This window comes from Chelonia mydas, chromosome 2, assembly GCF_015237465.2.
Source record: "Chelonia mydas isolate rCheMyd1 chromosome 2, rCheMyd1.pri.v2, whole genome shotgun sequence".
Classification (NCBI taxonomy): Eukaryota; Metazoa; Chordata; order Testudines; family Cheloniidae; genus Chelonia; species Chelonia mydas.
The window spans coordinates 195,074,258-195,088,100 of record NC_057850.1 but is presented as its reverse complement, the minus strand read 5'-3'; the positions used below and the strand labels follow the sequence as shown (position 1 = coordinate 195,088,100).

The window sequence follows — 13,843 nt, the reverse complement described above, 5'->3', positions numbered from 1 at the left end:
AAACAAGCCAAGCTCCTTAAATCTCCTCTCATAAGGTAGGTTCTCCATTCCTCTGATGATCATAGTACCCCTTTTCTGCACCTGTTCCAGTTTTAATTCACCTTTCTTAAATATGGGAGCCAGAATTGCACACAGTATTCCAGATGAGATCTCACCACTGCCTTGTATAATGGTACTAACACATCCCTATCTCTACTGGCAATACCTCACCTGATGCATCCTAGGATTGCATTAGCCTTTTTCACGATCGTATCACATTGGCGATTCATAGTCATCATGTGATCAACAAATACATCCAGATCTTTCTCCTTCCCTTTTGTTTCCAACTGATGTGTCCCCAGCTTATAGCAAAAATTCTTGTCAGTCCCTAAGTGCATGACCTCGCACTTTGTACTATTGAATTTCATCCTATTGCCGTTACTCCAGTTTTCAAGGTCGTCCATATCTTATTGTATGGTATTCCAGTCCTCCTCTGTGATGGCAATACCTCCCAACTTTGCGTCATCCACAAATTTTATTAGCACACTCCCATTTTTTGTACCAAGGTCATTAATGAAAATGTTACATGAAATTGGTCCCAAGACTTTTCAGCATGACCCTTTGTAGTCTCCCCTTTAACCAGTTCTTTACCCATCTTTCAATTCTCACATTAATCCCCATGTTCTCTAATTTATCTAATAATTTCCCATGTGGAACTGTGTCAAATGTTTTACTGAAATGCAGGCAGAGTAGATCTACTGCATTTCCTTTGTCTAGAAAATAGCTTATTGAAGAAAGAGATCAGGTTGATCTGGTACAATCTACCTTTTGTAAAACCATGTTGTATTTTATCCCAATTACCGTTTACCTCCATGTCTTTAATTACTGTCTCTTTCAAAATTTGTTTTAAGACCTTGCATACAACTGAGGTCAAATTAATGGGCCTGTAGTTTCCTGGATTGCTTTTTTTTCTTTCTTAAATATAGATGCTCTATTTGCAATTCTCCAATCATAGGGCATGATCCCCACATTTATAGATTCATTAAAAAATCCATGTTATTTGGCTTGCAATTTCATGTGCCAGTTCCTTTAATAATATTCTTGGATAAAGATTATCTGGGCCCCCTGATTTGCTCCTATTAGAGTGTTTGTGTTTGGTTTCCACCTCAGATGTGTTCATTTTTATTTCCATATCCTTATTCCTGTTAGCCACCCTGCCACTGTCTTCAAGCTCCTCTTTACTCTTATTAAAAACTGAGGCAAAGTATTCACTGAGGTGTTGAGCCGTACCCAGATTATCTTTAACCTCCACTCCATGCTCAGTTGTTAGTGGTCCCACTTCTTCTTTCCTAGTTGTCTTTTTATGTATATGGCTAAGGAACCTTTTACTATTGGTTTTAATTTCCTTTGGGAGGTCCAGTTGTGCTTGGATTTTGACCGTTCTCACTTTTCCGCTACACTTTCTGGCCTGCAAAAGGTAACTTTCCTTGCTGATCCATCCCTTCTTCCATTCCTTGTTAACTTTCTGTTTTCTCTTAATAACCTGTTTGAGATGCTTGTTCATCAAGTTGGGTCTGCAGCTCTTCCCTAAGAAATTTTTCTCCTTGCTTGGGGACAGTTAGTGCTAACTGTAATGGTGTTTATTATGATATGGTCACCTGTCCACAAGGAACTATTCAGATACCAGCTCATTTTATGTAGGCCTGTGAGCAGTAGAGAGCCTCAGAAGGGGCCTAAGAAGACCTGAATTCTGTGGTCAGCTGTGGCACTGACCTGCTGGGTGATGTTGAGCAAGTCACTTCCCTCTGTGTGCCTCAGTTTCCCCTTCCATCCTTAGTTGCCCTGTGTACTTAGTAGGACTGGTTGAAAAATTTAGAACTAAGCATTTTCCCATCAGAAGATGGAGTTTTACCTAAACCTAAATTTTCTGCAAATAAAGATTGATTCCGTTGGAATTTTCCTTTGGGAAAATTGAAACCAGACATTTTGTTTTGGTTTGGTGATTCTTTCTTTCCTTTGTTATGTACTTTGATGGCAGAGAAATAGTTAACAATATTGACATTTAAATCATCATCATTGGGCACTTGAGTTGACATGATATAGAGATGGCTGGGGCGGTCACACCTCAGAATTAGAGCCCTGCAAATCTTCGGCTATCTGCATCTGCGGACCATGTTTGCAAATCGCAGATTGGATGTGGATTTAAATTTTGTATCCGTGTAGAGCTCTAATCAGAGTTATTGTTTCAGACTCTCTGTGGACATCATTGCGTCAGTCACACTTTGTTCATATTTTGAGCCTTTGTTGGCAACAATAAGAGATAGAGGTTTACTTTTTGAAACGAAATTTTAGGCCTTGTCTACATGAAAACATTTTACTGATTTAACTAAATATTTTCTTAAATGGATTTACTTAAATTGGTGTAGGCAAGGCCTTAGATTCTGGAAGCAGCTGGGGGTGGGTGGGGGTTCACCATCCCTCCACCCCCAATTTCAGTCCTGCTCAGCTTCTTTGGAGGTACTTGCTTGGAGATTTCTGGATGAAAGAAGTTAAGTATTATCTAATTCAGGGAGGGAGGCATTTTTAAAATCCTGGTTTCACATAGATATTAAGGTTGGAAGGAACCTCTTGAGTCATCTTGTTTATCTTCAAGCCCTGCTGCTTTTGAATATGGTACCTTGATTCTGGAGATCCTTTTCCTATGTACGGACCATACAATGAGATATAAATATATACGGTACCAGCCAAGTAATGTGTGTGTTCTATTCCTGTTCACTCTCAGTGATGCACTGGAATTACAAAAGGCAGCCTTAAATGACACTTTTCCACTAGCTCATCACAGTTCTACTTTGTATTCATAATTTTTCTGTGCTAGCACTCTTCTCTAATGCAATAGCGAGTCAATGCAGAAATATTTTTTCATTGCTTTTGTCTCTCCCAATGTTAAATCAAGTTAAAAGGACTCTGTAGTGACTTATTTACTTTCTGGAAATTAATGACATATTTGTAAGTCAGTAAACAGGCATAAATTCTGTTTTTCAAAATATTTTGTTTATCCCCTACAACTTTTTGTTTTAAATTCACTCCAGTGACTCATTTGTTCTGCAGGGTGTTGTAGATTTCAAAGTCTGGAACTTAAATACACTCAAATAAAACACACTGTCTCAGGACAGCAACAGTATTAATTTGCGCCTGAAGGACCTGAACCTGCATCCTTTCAAGTCAATAACAAAGCTCCCATTTACTTCAGTGGTGTAGGAGCAGGTCCTTTATGCAAGCTGTAACTAAATGAATGCGGGGGCTGTTGGAGTCCAGGTCCATCCTTCTCTTTTTTTATCCATCCTTTCACCAAAGGTCCAAGAATCTTTGCTATATTGGCTTGAAGGCATAGGTTTTAACCAGTGTGGTCCAAGCTGCAAAATTTGGTTTACAATTCAGACTCAAATTTCAAAGCTCAGGAGTGTTCAGACTTCAGGTTTTGTTCCAGGCATATATTTTAACTGTCTTCACTAATAGGTAGGTGTCTTCAACTGCACTTTGTTAATTAATGTACATCCTTGACATGGTGAACATAAAGGTAAGATAAAGGTTAATACGTGCCTCCATTAAAATAGCACTATGCATTCTGGTTGGATAAGTCTACTTATCCAGAAGCTACTAGATCGCACGCCCTGGTTCTCATGGGCGACTTCAATCATCCTGAATCTGCTGGGAGAGCAATACAGCGGTGCACAGACAATCCAGGAAGTTTTTGGAAACTGTAGGGGACAATTTCCTGGTGCAAGTGCTGGAGGAACCAACTAGGGGCGGAGCTCTTCTTGACCTGCTGCTCACAAACCGGGAAGAATTAGTAGGGGAAGCAAAAGTGGATGGGAACCTGGGAGGCAGTGACCATGAGATGGTCGAGTTCAGGATCCTGACACAAGGAAGAAAGGAAAGCAGCAGAATACGGACCCTGGACTTCAGAAAAGCAGACTTTGATTCCCTCAGGGAACTGATGGGCAAGATCCCCTGGGAGAATAACATGAGGGGGAAAGGAGTCCAGGAGAGCTGGCTGTATTTTAAAGAATCCTTATTGAGGTTACAGGGACAAACCATCCCGATGTGTAGAAAGAATAGTAAATATGGCAGGCGACCAGCTTGGCTTAACAGTGAAATCCTTGCTGATCTTAAACACAAAAAAGAGGCTTACAAGAAGTGGAAGATTGGACAAATGACCAGGGATGAGTATATAAATATTGCTCGGGCATGTAGAAATGGAATCAGGAAGGCTAAATCACACCTGAAGTTGCAGCTAGCGAGGGATGTTAAGAGTAACAAGAAGGGTTTCTTCAGGTATGTTGGCAATAAGAAGAAAGCCAAGGAAAGTGTGGGCCCCTTACTAAATGAGGGAGGCAACCTAGTGACAGAGGATGTGGAAAAAGCTAATGTACTCAATGCTTTTTTTGCCTCTGTCTTCACGAACAGGGTCAGCTCCCAGACTACTGCACTGGGCAGCACAGCTTGGGGAGGAGGTGGCCAGCCCTCTGTGAAGGAAGAAGTGGTTCAGGACTATTTAGAAAAACTGGACGTGCACAAGTCCATGGGGCCGGACGAGTTGCATCTGAGAGCGCTAAAGGAATTGGCGGATGTGATTGCAGAGCCATTGGCCATTATCTTTGAAAACTCATGGCGATCGGGGGAAGTCCCAGATGACTGGAAAAAGGCTAATGTAGTGCCCATCTTTAAAAAAGGGAAGAAGGATGATCCTGGGAACTACAGGCCGGTCAGCCTCAACTCAGTCCCCGGAAAAGTCATGGAGCATGTCCTCAAGGAATCAATTCTGAAGCACTTAGATGAGAGGAAAGTGATCAGGAACAGTCAGCATGGATTCACCAAGGGCAAGTCATGCCTGACTAATCTAATTGCCTTCTATGATGAGATAACTGGTTCTGTGGATGAAGGGAAAGCAGTGGATGTGTTATTCCTCAACTTTAGTAAAGCTTTTGACACAGTCTCCCACAGTATTCTTGCCAGCAAGTTAAAGAAGTATGGGCTGGATGGATGCACTACAAGGTGGGTAGAAAGTTGGCTAGATTGTCGGGCTCAACGGGTAGTGATCAATGGCTCCATGTCTAGTTGGCAGCCGGTATCAAGCGGAGTGCCCCAAGGGTCGGTCCTGGGGCCGGTTTGTTCAATATCTTCATTAATGATCTGGAGGATGGTGTGGATTGCACCCTCAGCAAGTTTGCGGATGACACTAAACTGGGAGGAGGGGTAGATACGCTGGAGGGTAGGGATAGGATACAGAGGGACCTAGACAAATTGGAGGATTGGGCCAAAAGAAATCTGATGAGGTTCAACAAGGACAAGTGCAGAGTCCTGCACTTAGGACGGAAGAATCCAATGCACCGCTACAGACTAGGGACCGAATGGCTCGGCAGCAGTTCTGCAGGGGTGACAGTGGACGAGAAGCTGGATATGAGTCAACAGTGTGCCCTTGTTGCCAAGAAGGCCAATGGCATTTTGGGATGTATAAGTAGGAGCATTGCCAGCAGATCGAGGGATGTGATCATTCCCCTCTATTTGACATTGGTGAGGCCTCATCTGGAGTACTGTGTCCAGTTTTGGGCCCCACACTACAAGAAGGATGTGGAAAAATTGGAAAGAGTCCAGCGGAGGGCAACAAAAATGATTAGGGGACTGGAACACATGAGTTATGAGAAGAGGCTGAGGGAACTGGGATTGTTTAGTCTACGGAAGAGAAGAATGAGGGGGGATTTGGTAGCTGCTTTTAACTACCTGAAAGGTGGATCCAAAGAGGATGGATCTAGACTATTCTCAGTGATAGCAGATGACAGGACAAGGAGTAATGGTCTCAAGTTGCAGTGGGGGAGGTTTAGATTGGATATTAGGAAAAACTTTTTCCGTAGGAGGGTGGTGAAACACTGGAATGCGTTACCTAGGGAGGTGGTGGAATCCCCTTCCTTAGAAGTTTTTAAGGTCAGGCTTGACAAAGCCCTGGCTGGGATGATTTAGTTGGGATTGGTCCTGCTCTGGGCAGGGGGTTGGACTAGATGGCCTCCAGAGGTCCCTTCCAACTCTGTTAATCTATGATTCTATGATTCTAAGTTCTGTATGGTGGTGACACACTGCAGCAGAATGAGTTGTAATATGGTTAGAATCCTGGCTAGAAGCTCTTCCCACTCTAGCATCTTCCTGTATTCCCCCACTTCCTAAAACTCACTCATTTGGTAAAAGGAACAAATTAATATATTTTCTCTGTTGGACCCTTCTCATATTTGGAACTGCATTTCTTAAGACGTTTGTATGATTAGATTGTCCAGTGTTATGATTTCACTGTATTTTCAATAACTATAGATTTTTCTTTTTCGGGCCCTGTTTGAAGGTACTACCCTTCTCCACATACGATTTAAGCTAGGCATTCCTTGACTACATAGCATTACTAATAAACCTCCATGCTAACCTTCAGACTGCCTACATTGTACTAGGTTTCAGAGTAGCAGCCGTGTTAGTCTGTATCAGCAAAAAGAACGAGGAGTACTTGTGGCACCTTAGAGACTAACAAATTTATTTGGGCATAAGCTCATTCTTTTTACATTGTACTAGGCATTCATTCATTTTACTCACTGTGATTTCTTTGGGAAATCAACAGCCTGCCTCACATGGCATAAACCTGCACATAAATCAGCAAGTGTCCATAGAAGTGTTGGGCTCTTCTTCACAAATGCATATAGTGATACGCAAATGCTGCTATCAGGATAATTTAAATTTTCGATTGGTGATCCTAGCAGCTGAGGGTGCTTGGATGCATGCTTTGGAATAGATATTTGTATCTAATTTTAGGCCTGTGTGTGATTCACAACTAAAGCAAAGACAAATGCATAAGTTGTGGCAGATTAAAGTTGTCTCAGTGTTTCTCTTGAAAGATGCAACACTCTCCTACAGCCATTGGGGAGTACAGACATTGAATAATTGTGAGAAATCCAGATCATCCTAAAACCTTATATTTGGAGTCTGTCTGAACAAAGCTACTAAACTTGAACCTTTCAGATTCTAATTGGCTCAAGTTGTTTTTATTTTTAAAGAAATATTTTTCTCACCCTTTGAACATCATAGCATTAAAAGGAGAAGGCTCATGGATAGTGGCGGGTCAGGAAACCCAGCTCGTTCTTTTCAGATACCATTTTAACTGTCTGTAGCTTATGATGGAATTATCTACATTCAATTCAGACTTATGCCTTTTCACTCACACTATTAGACCTAAATAATTTCAACAGCCTTTCAACCAGTTAAAAACTTTATTTCAAACAAAGGTTTTCCATTTCCTAACAAAGGTTCAGTTCTTGGGATGTCTGAGTTAACGCTGATTCTTATTCTACCCAAATGGGCTCATCAAACTCTAGAGGTAACCGAACTTCAATTACAACTTTTATAACAAGAATATTAAATGACCATTTGAAGTCCTGCCACAATCTCAAAAATAATGAGCCACTGGAAATTCCCTTTGTGGTTGCAAGCTTGTTTTAATTTTTTAATATAGAGTCTAAGACCTTCTACTTGTCATGGAAAAAAAAGAAAAGCTCCGTTGTCTTTTCCATGTCATAAAATAAGTTGTGAATGACAGGTCTCATTAATTGTTAAACCTAGAGTGCTCTGGACCACCCTGAAATTGTTATTGCATCTTATTTTATGGCCATTTTGCTAGATTTCAAACCAGTGGGGTGACTTATCTGTATGCCCATTGGATTTTAAAATATTTTAATTAGTATTTTAAAACTACAAACCATTTTGCTTTTAATAAGGACATGGAGTTAATGTCCAGAACCAGATTTTGTAGACAATAGTGATATTTTATATTTCTTTAGAACTTCTCATCCAGAAGTCTCCCAGAGCAGTTTACAGACTAATACATATATATCCAGAGATTACTACCGTATCATTAATGGCTGAAGTGCAGCCACCTTTGGGATGTAATTTGAGAGCTATGCAGCAGACAGTAATGTCATATAGATCCATTTTGGAAGGAAGTGAGGAAGAAAATATTGCTTGTCCAAGAGACTCATGGGAATCTGAATGGATGCAAGTGTTCACTATCAGGATCTCAACTTTACATCTTGTGCAGAGTGCACCTCCAGCATCACTCTGTCCCCAAACAGCATGCTGGGGCAATGGTTTCGTCCTGACCCAGTAATGAATCTGGACCAAGACCCTTGATCCCAATAACCCTCCCCGCCCCCAAAGCTTTCTGGGTCAGCCTCAGCATGAAAGGTTAACTCCAGTGACCTGCTCAAAGAATTGATACCCTTAAAAAGAAATGTTTGAGTGAAACTGCTGTGGCACATGGCACAATAGCTCAATACATGATAGTAAATTTATTTAGGATAATCTGTATGTGGTATTGAGCAAATACTAACTCAAGACTAACAAAAGTGATTCTGAAGACTCCATAAGGACAATAACTGGCTGGCTGCCACCCATTCTGGTTATTAAACAGAGCTTCTGTAATTTGTTTCTTTACTATCACAGGCTGGACACACTGAAGCTTTCATTGAGCTATTGTTGTCAGTTTGTGTATATTAATACATTGCAGTTTCAGAATACTCAACACTACAGTATAGTTTTTGTCTCGTTGAATACTTTATAATTCACTATCATTTGTATCTATAACTAGTGAAAACAACGAGGAGTCCTTGTGGCACCTTAGAGACTAACAAATTTATTTGGGCATAAACTTTCATGGGCAAAATTTATTTGGGCATAAACTTTCATAGCACTGACTCTCCACTTAGTAAGGCAACTGCCATCTTTTCATGGGCTGTATATATATATACTGCTTACTGTATTTTTCACTTCATCAGATGCATGGAGTGAAAAATACAGTAAGCAGTATATATATATATACAGCACATGAAAAGATGGCAGTTGCCTTACCAAGTGGGGGGAGGGGGGGTCAGTGCTAACGAGGCTAATTCAATTAAAGTGGAAGTGGCCTCTTCTCAACAGTTGACAAGAAGGGGTGAATATCAAGAGAGGGAAAATTACTTTTGTAATGCTAACAAGGCCAATGCAATCAAGGTGGACGTCGGCCAATTCCAACAGTTGATAAGAAGGTGTGAGTAACAGCAGAGGGGAAATTATTTTTTGTAGAGACCCATCCACTCCCAGTCTTTATTCAGGCCTAATTTGATGGTGTCCAGTTTGCAAAATTAATTTCAGTTCTGCAGTTTCTCTTTGAAGTCTGTTTTTGAAGTTTTGTTGTTGAAGAATTGCCACTTTTAAGTCTGTTATTGAGTGTCCAGGGAGATTGAAGTGCTCTCCGACTGGTTTTTGAAAGTTACAATTATTGATGTCTGATTTGTGTCCATTTATTCTTTTGTGTAGAGATTGTCTGGTTTGGCCAATGTACATGGCAGAGAGGCATTGCTGGCACTATAACTAGTGAGTTTCAAAGGCAATACATTGAGTCATGTCTCAGAAGACTAAATCCTTCCTTCAGGGTTATTAACAAATCCTGTGCTGATGTCACACAGGCACTGAAATATCTCCCAGGTTCAGGCCTCATCTGTCTTCCTTTACATGAGCTCAGCAGAGTTCTGTGTTAAAAATAAACAGTGTAATTATATTTGTTGCTTCAGAGCCCAGGGAAGCACATTCATGGTTAGATGGAATGGCCATTGTGGTATGAAAAGAAAATCATTCAACAAGTTCAAAGAGAGAGAGAGAGAGAGAGCCCCCCAGCCACTGACCAGATCCTTGATGGTTTCACTCTCTCTTGTCCTGCTGGGATTTTGGTTTAATCCAGTGTGTATTACTAGCACCTGAACAAGCATTAAATCAGCTGGTGGATTCTAACCTTTTCATTGAGGATTCCTTTTATGGTTAGTTGGTTTGGTTTTGGAAGCTCAGTCTCCTTGGGATTGTCTGCACAGAGCTGCTGTGTGTTTCTCTCTCAGGTGTAAAATACTCTTCAACCATTTACCTTCCCTACCCTTTTTCTAAATGGTGTTGAATCCACTCTGATAAACCCTCATGTACCAGGTGGGTCAGAGCTCAGAGAGGGGAGGGCTGAGGGGCTGCGGAATGTACACATTTGCTTTCCCGTGGGAACAAAACTCCTTTCTCATACCTATCATAATATCAGCCGTTTGGGGAAATCTGTCCCATTCTAAAGGGAAAAATTGCTCTTCAGCAATACTTGTCTAAGTCCCATGGATAATCACTCACTAGCAGTGGGTGATTCCACTAGAAACAGGGAGATCTACCTAATTTAAATCTTTAATTTGGTGGCAGAATTTCGTTGAGGGGTGCTTGTGTTCCCATTCCAGCACACTGCATAATTAGTGAAGAGATTTACAGCTTTGTGTACATGTAGATGGGGGAAGCTGCACTAAAAACACTGGGAGTAAGCTATGATTTATTGTTTCCTTTGGGGTGTACGTGTGTGTGTGTCTATATATATCTGAGTGTGGGTGGGTGGATGTGTCACTGACCCATGCTGGACCTTCTGAAGTGTTTGGACAGGCACGTTTTCTCTTCTGGGACCAAAGTTGATTTTTAACATTTTACCCGGGCAAATTAATCTATTCCAAAGTAACACTGAACCTGTGTTAATTAAACATATCTCCTAATCTTCAGATACTCACAGCCCTGGAAAAAATTGGGCTGAACTTGCCATTTTGAAACAGAAAAGACTTTCTTCATTAGCTACTACCTGAAAATAACATTGAAACTTCAGAGCTGAAAATGTTTTCAATATATGCTTTCAATTTATTGGTGTCTGCTGCTAAATAGAATGTGTTTTACTGTGCTGACTAGCAAAGCACTGCATAAACAGGTCTGTGATGGGTGTCCCAATAGCCAGCAGTAGGATATAAAATTAGAGGTGTTAATTTGATTTAGAGCCATTTGCCAGATCATGGTGAAAACAATCTAGGAACCCAGTTCTGCAAGGTGCTGAGTGCCCACTGAAGTCGATGGGAATTGAGGAAGCTTAATACCTTGCAGGGTTGGCCCCTAGCATTGCTGGCTGCTCTGCTTTTGCTCCCAGCTTAGTGGAAGCCTGTTGTCTTAAAATATCACTTTCATCTTATTTTACTATTCTATTTTCCTTTTTATCGACCCTTTGTCTAATTTTGCAGCCTATGAACTGGTGCAGCTGCCTATTTGTTTCCATATCATTCAGACAGCAAGTCTTCCAGAGATGAGGCAAACATGCAGTTTTTCATTTTCCAACGTAGCCAGTTGATACCTGGCACCCTCCACAGCAAGGCCATTTGCAGTACCCACTATAAAAAGAGATAAATGGCGGCAGCAGCAGCCTGAGGGCTGTAGAATGGTCAAGGTAGCTTGTGTTTTGTGTTGGTAGGAGAGTGGAGTATCCTTTATGTCACCTTTATTACTTTGATGGCAAACACTTTGTGTGCTAACAGCAAAATCAGCTACTAGTTATTTCTGGGCAGGGTCATCAGGAACTGGAGCTGAGGGGCAGATATTAACCTTGTGAACTTGGTTTTGAAAGGATGACTTTTTCCATCTAACCACTTCACAGTCAGACTGAGGTCATGCATCTCAGAATAGTGGTGTCCCATTTAACTGAGTGGGTAACAGTAAGGATGACAATAAATGATATTTCAAAGGACAAATAATGCTTTTAGGATGGAATTAACCCTCATGCATCAAAAGGTCTATGTCCTTCTTAGCTCTTTTTTGAGACAGTAAGTGGGGCTTCAGTGGTACAAAGACCTTTTAATGGCTCTATGCATAAGGTGAATTTTACCCTTGTTTATCATCCTTTATATTAAGCAGCATAACAGGATTTATAAAGAGAAAGGGAGTCTAGGGAAAAGATGTGTTATATTGCTGGCTAATATAACAGGCAGAGAAAGAAATGCCATAGAATAGAGTAGAGAAAAAGAAGAAAAAGCAGGAGGAAGAGAGTTTATTACAACTCCCACTGTGAAACATCATGTATTTCACTTCAAACACGTAACATCTTGTGCATCGAATCTTCCCTGATGGGTTGTGCTATAATCTGTATTCCCCTTATGATCCTTGATCTTAATGATTATATTTCACTGATACATCAGTGTTCATAAAAAAGTCAATTGGAGCTTTGCCTGAGTGACAACTGCAAGATTGGGCTCTTTAAGACTTTCTTCAGCTTGTTGTAATGGTTTATCAAGCCCCTCTGCTCACTTTACATAACCACTAGCTACTTAAAATTATCCATCTTTAACTAAATATTCCTTCCTGATAAACCTGAAATAACGTTAAAAAAGCATTTTTATAATGGTGCATTCAGTTGCCAACTTCTTGTGTAATGTAACTGGTTTAAAAAAAAGTGAACTTGAATATTTGTGTGTAATGTCTCCCAGGCTGTCATATGAGTATGATTGTATAACACATAGTCTAATGTGTGTTACTGGATAGAGCAGTGGCCTGAGGGCTCATATGCCTGGGTTCTACTCTTGGGTTCAGAGGTCTGTCTATGAAGAAATCTTGCAGGACTAGAGCCTTAGAGTTTCTTACTTTCTATCAAGTGATAAAATATGCAACAAATGATTCTAATAATAAAGCTTTTAGTGAATGTCTTTTAACATTAATGTGGCAGACTTTTATCCACATAATGTTAGTGAATGGGGATTCTTTGCCAATATCTTAAGTATTTTAGTACAATATTAACTGCAGGGATGTTGCACTCATCAATATCACACTCCTAATCAAGTAATGGAGAGTGATCAGCATAATTACCCAAATAGCAATATCACAACCAATTAGAATATTCAATTTTAAACTGTAATATTATCAGTCTTTATTATGACACAGTCCATTGTGCTCTTTAAAGTCCTCTGTATATAGGAGGATATGATATAGAATCCTACTTGTACCAAGAGAGGTACCAGAACCTACATCTGGGATCCTACCAGGCTAGAAGCTGTCTACATTTAGGTGTTTTTAAAATCTTTTCCCTTAGTCCTGCACCAGGGGAATTCTGCTATTTATTTCCATTATGCAGGATCAGACCCTTAATCAGTTTTTTGCTTGTTTTAAGTATTTCCTGACCATCATGGAATAGATTTTCTTTGAAATGTGACAGGGTCAACCCAGGCCTGCTTTTAAGTGGCAATGCCTGGTTAGTCAGTTTTTGTTTGGAAGTATGAAACCATAACGAGGGTTGGTTTGGATCCAGGTCTCCCTTTTTTCCAAATGCCACTACTGAAACGATGGCATCTCTGACTTGCCTAAGGCCACACATCAGTTCCCTGGCAAAGCAGGAAATAGAGTGGGCTCCCAGTGCCACGTTTAATCTGTGATGCCAACATTTCTCTATATTGAGTTCAAATGGGGCAGCATCTAAGGGGCTAGATGAGCTGGCTCTGCCCTCCAGCTAGAGAGAAATAGGTTGCAAAGTAGATGGGGTTCCTTTGGAAACCCACAAGGAGAGGAATGCTGCTGAGAGTTCATTCTGGTATATATCTTACCTTCATGTAGAAGATAGTAAGGTGATAAGTAATAGTCATGATAGATTTGTCAAGAACAAATTGTGTCAGACCAACCTAGTAGCTTACTTTGACAGGGTAACAAGCCTTGTGGATGGGGGTAAGCAATAGATGTGGTATATCTTGACTTTAGAAAGGCTTTTGATACTGTCTAGCATGACCTTCTCATAAACAAACTAGGGAAATACAACCTAGATGGAGCTACTATAAGGTGGGTGCAAAACTGGTTGGAAAACCATTCTCAGAGAGTAGTTATCAGTTGTTCACAGTCAAGCTGGAAGGGCATAACGAGTGGGGTCCTGCAGGGATTGGTTCTGGGTCTGGTTCTGTTCAATATCTTCATGAATGATATAGATAATGGC

At 40.7% G+C, this 13,843-nt stretch overlaps 1 long non-coding RNA gene across 1 annotated transcript; it reads left to right on the top strand.

The window, feature by feature from the left end:
- The first annotated feature begins 1,212 nt into the window (after positions 1-1,212).
- LOC122464334 lies at positions 1,213-12,603 on the top strand. Its single transcript, XR_006288276.1, has 3 exons — positions 1,213-1,398; positions 4,750-4,759; positions 12,593-12,603. It is a non-coding gene; the product is annotated as an uncharacterized LOC122464334 (long non-coding RNA).
- The last annotated feature ends 1,240 nt before the right edge of the window (positions 12,604-13,843 follow it).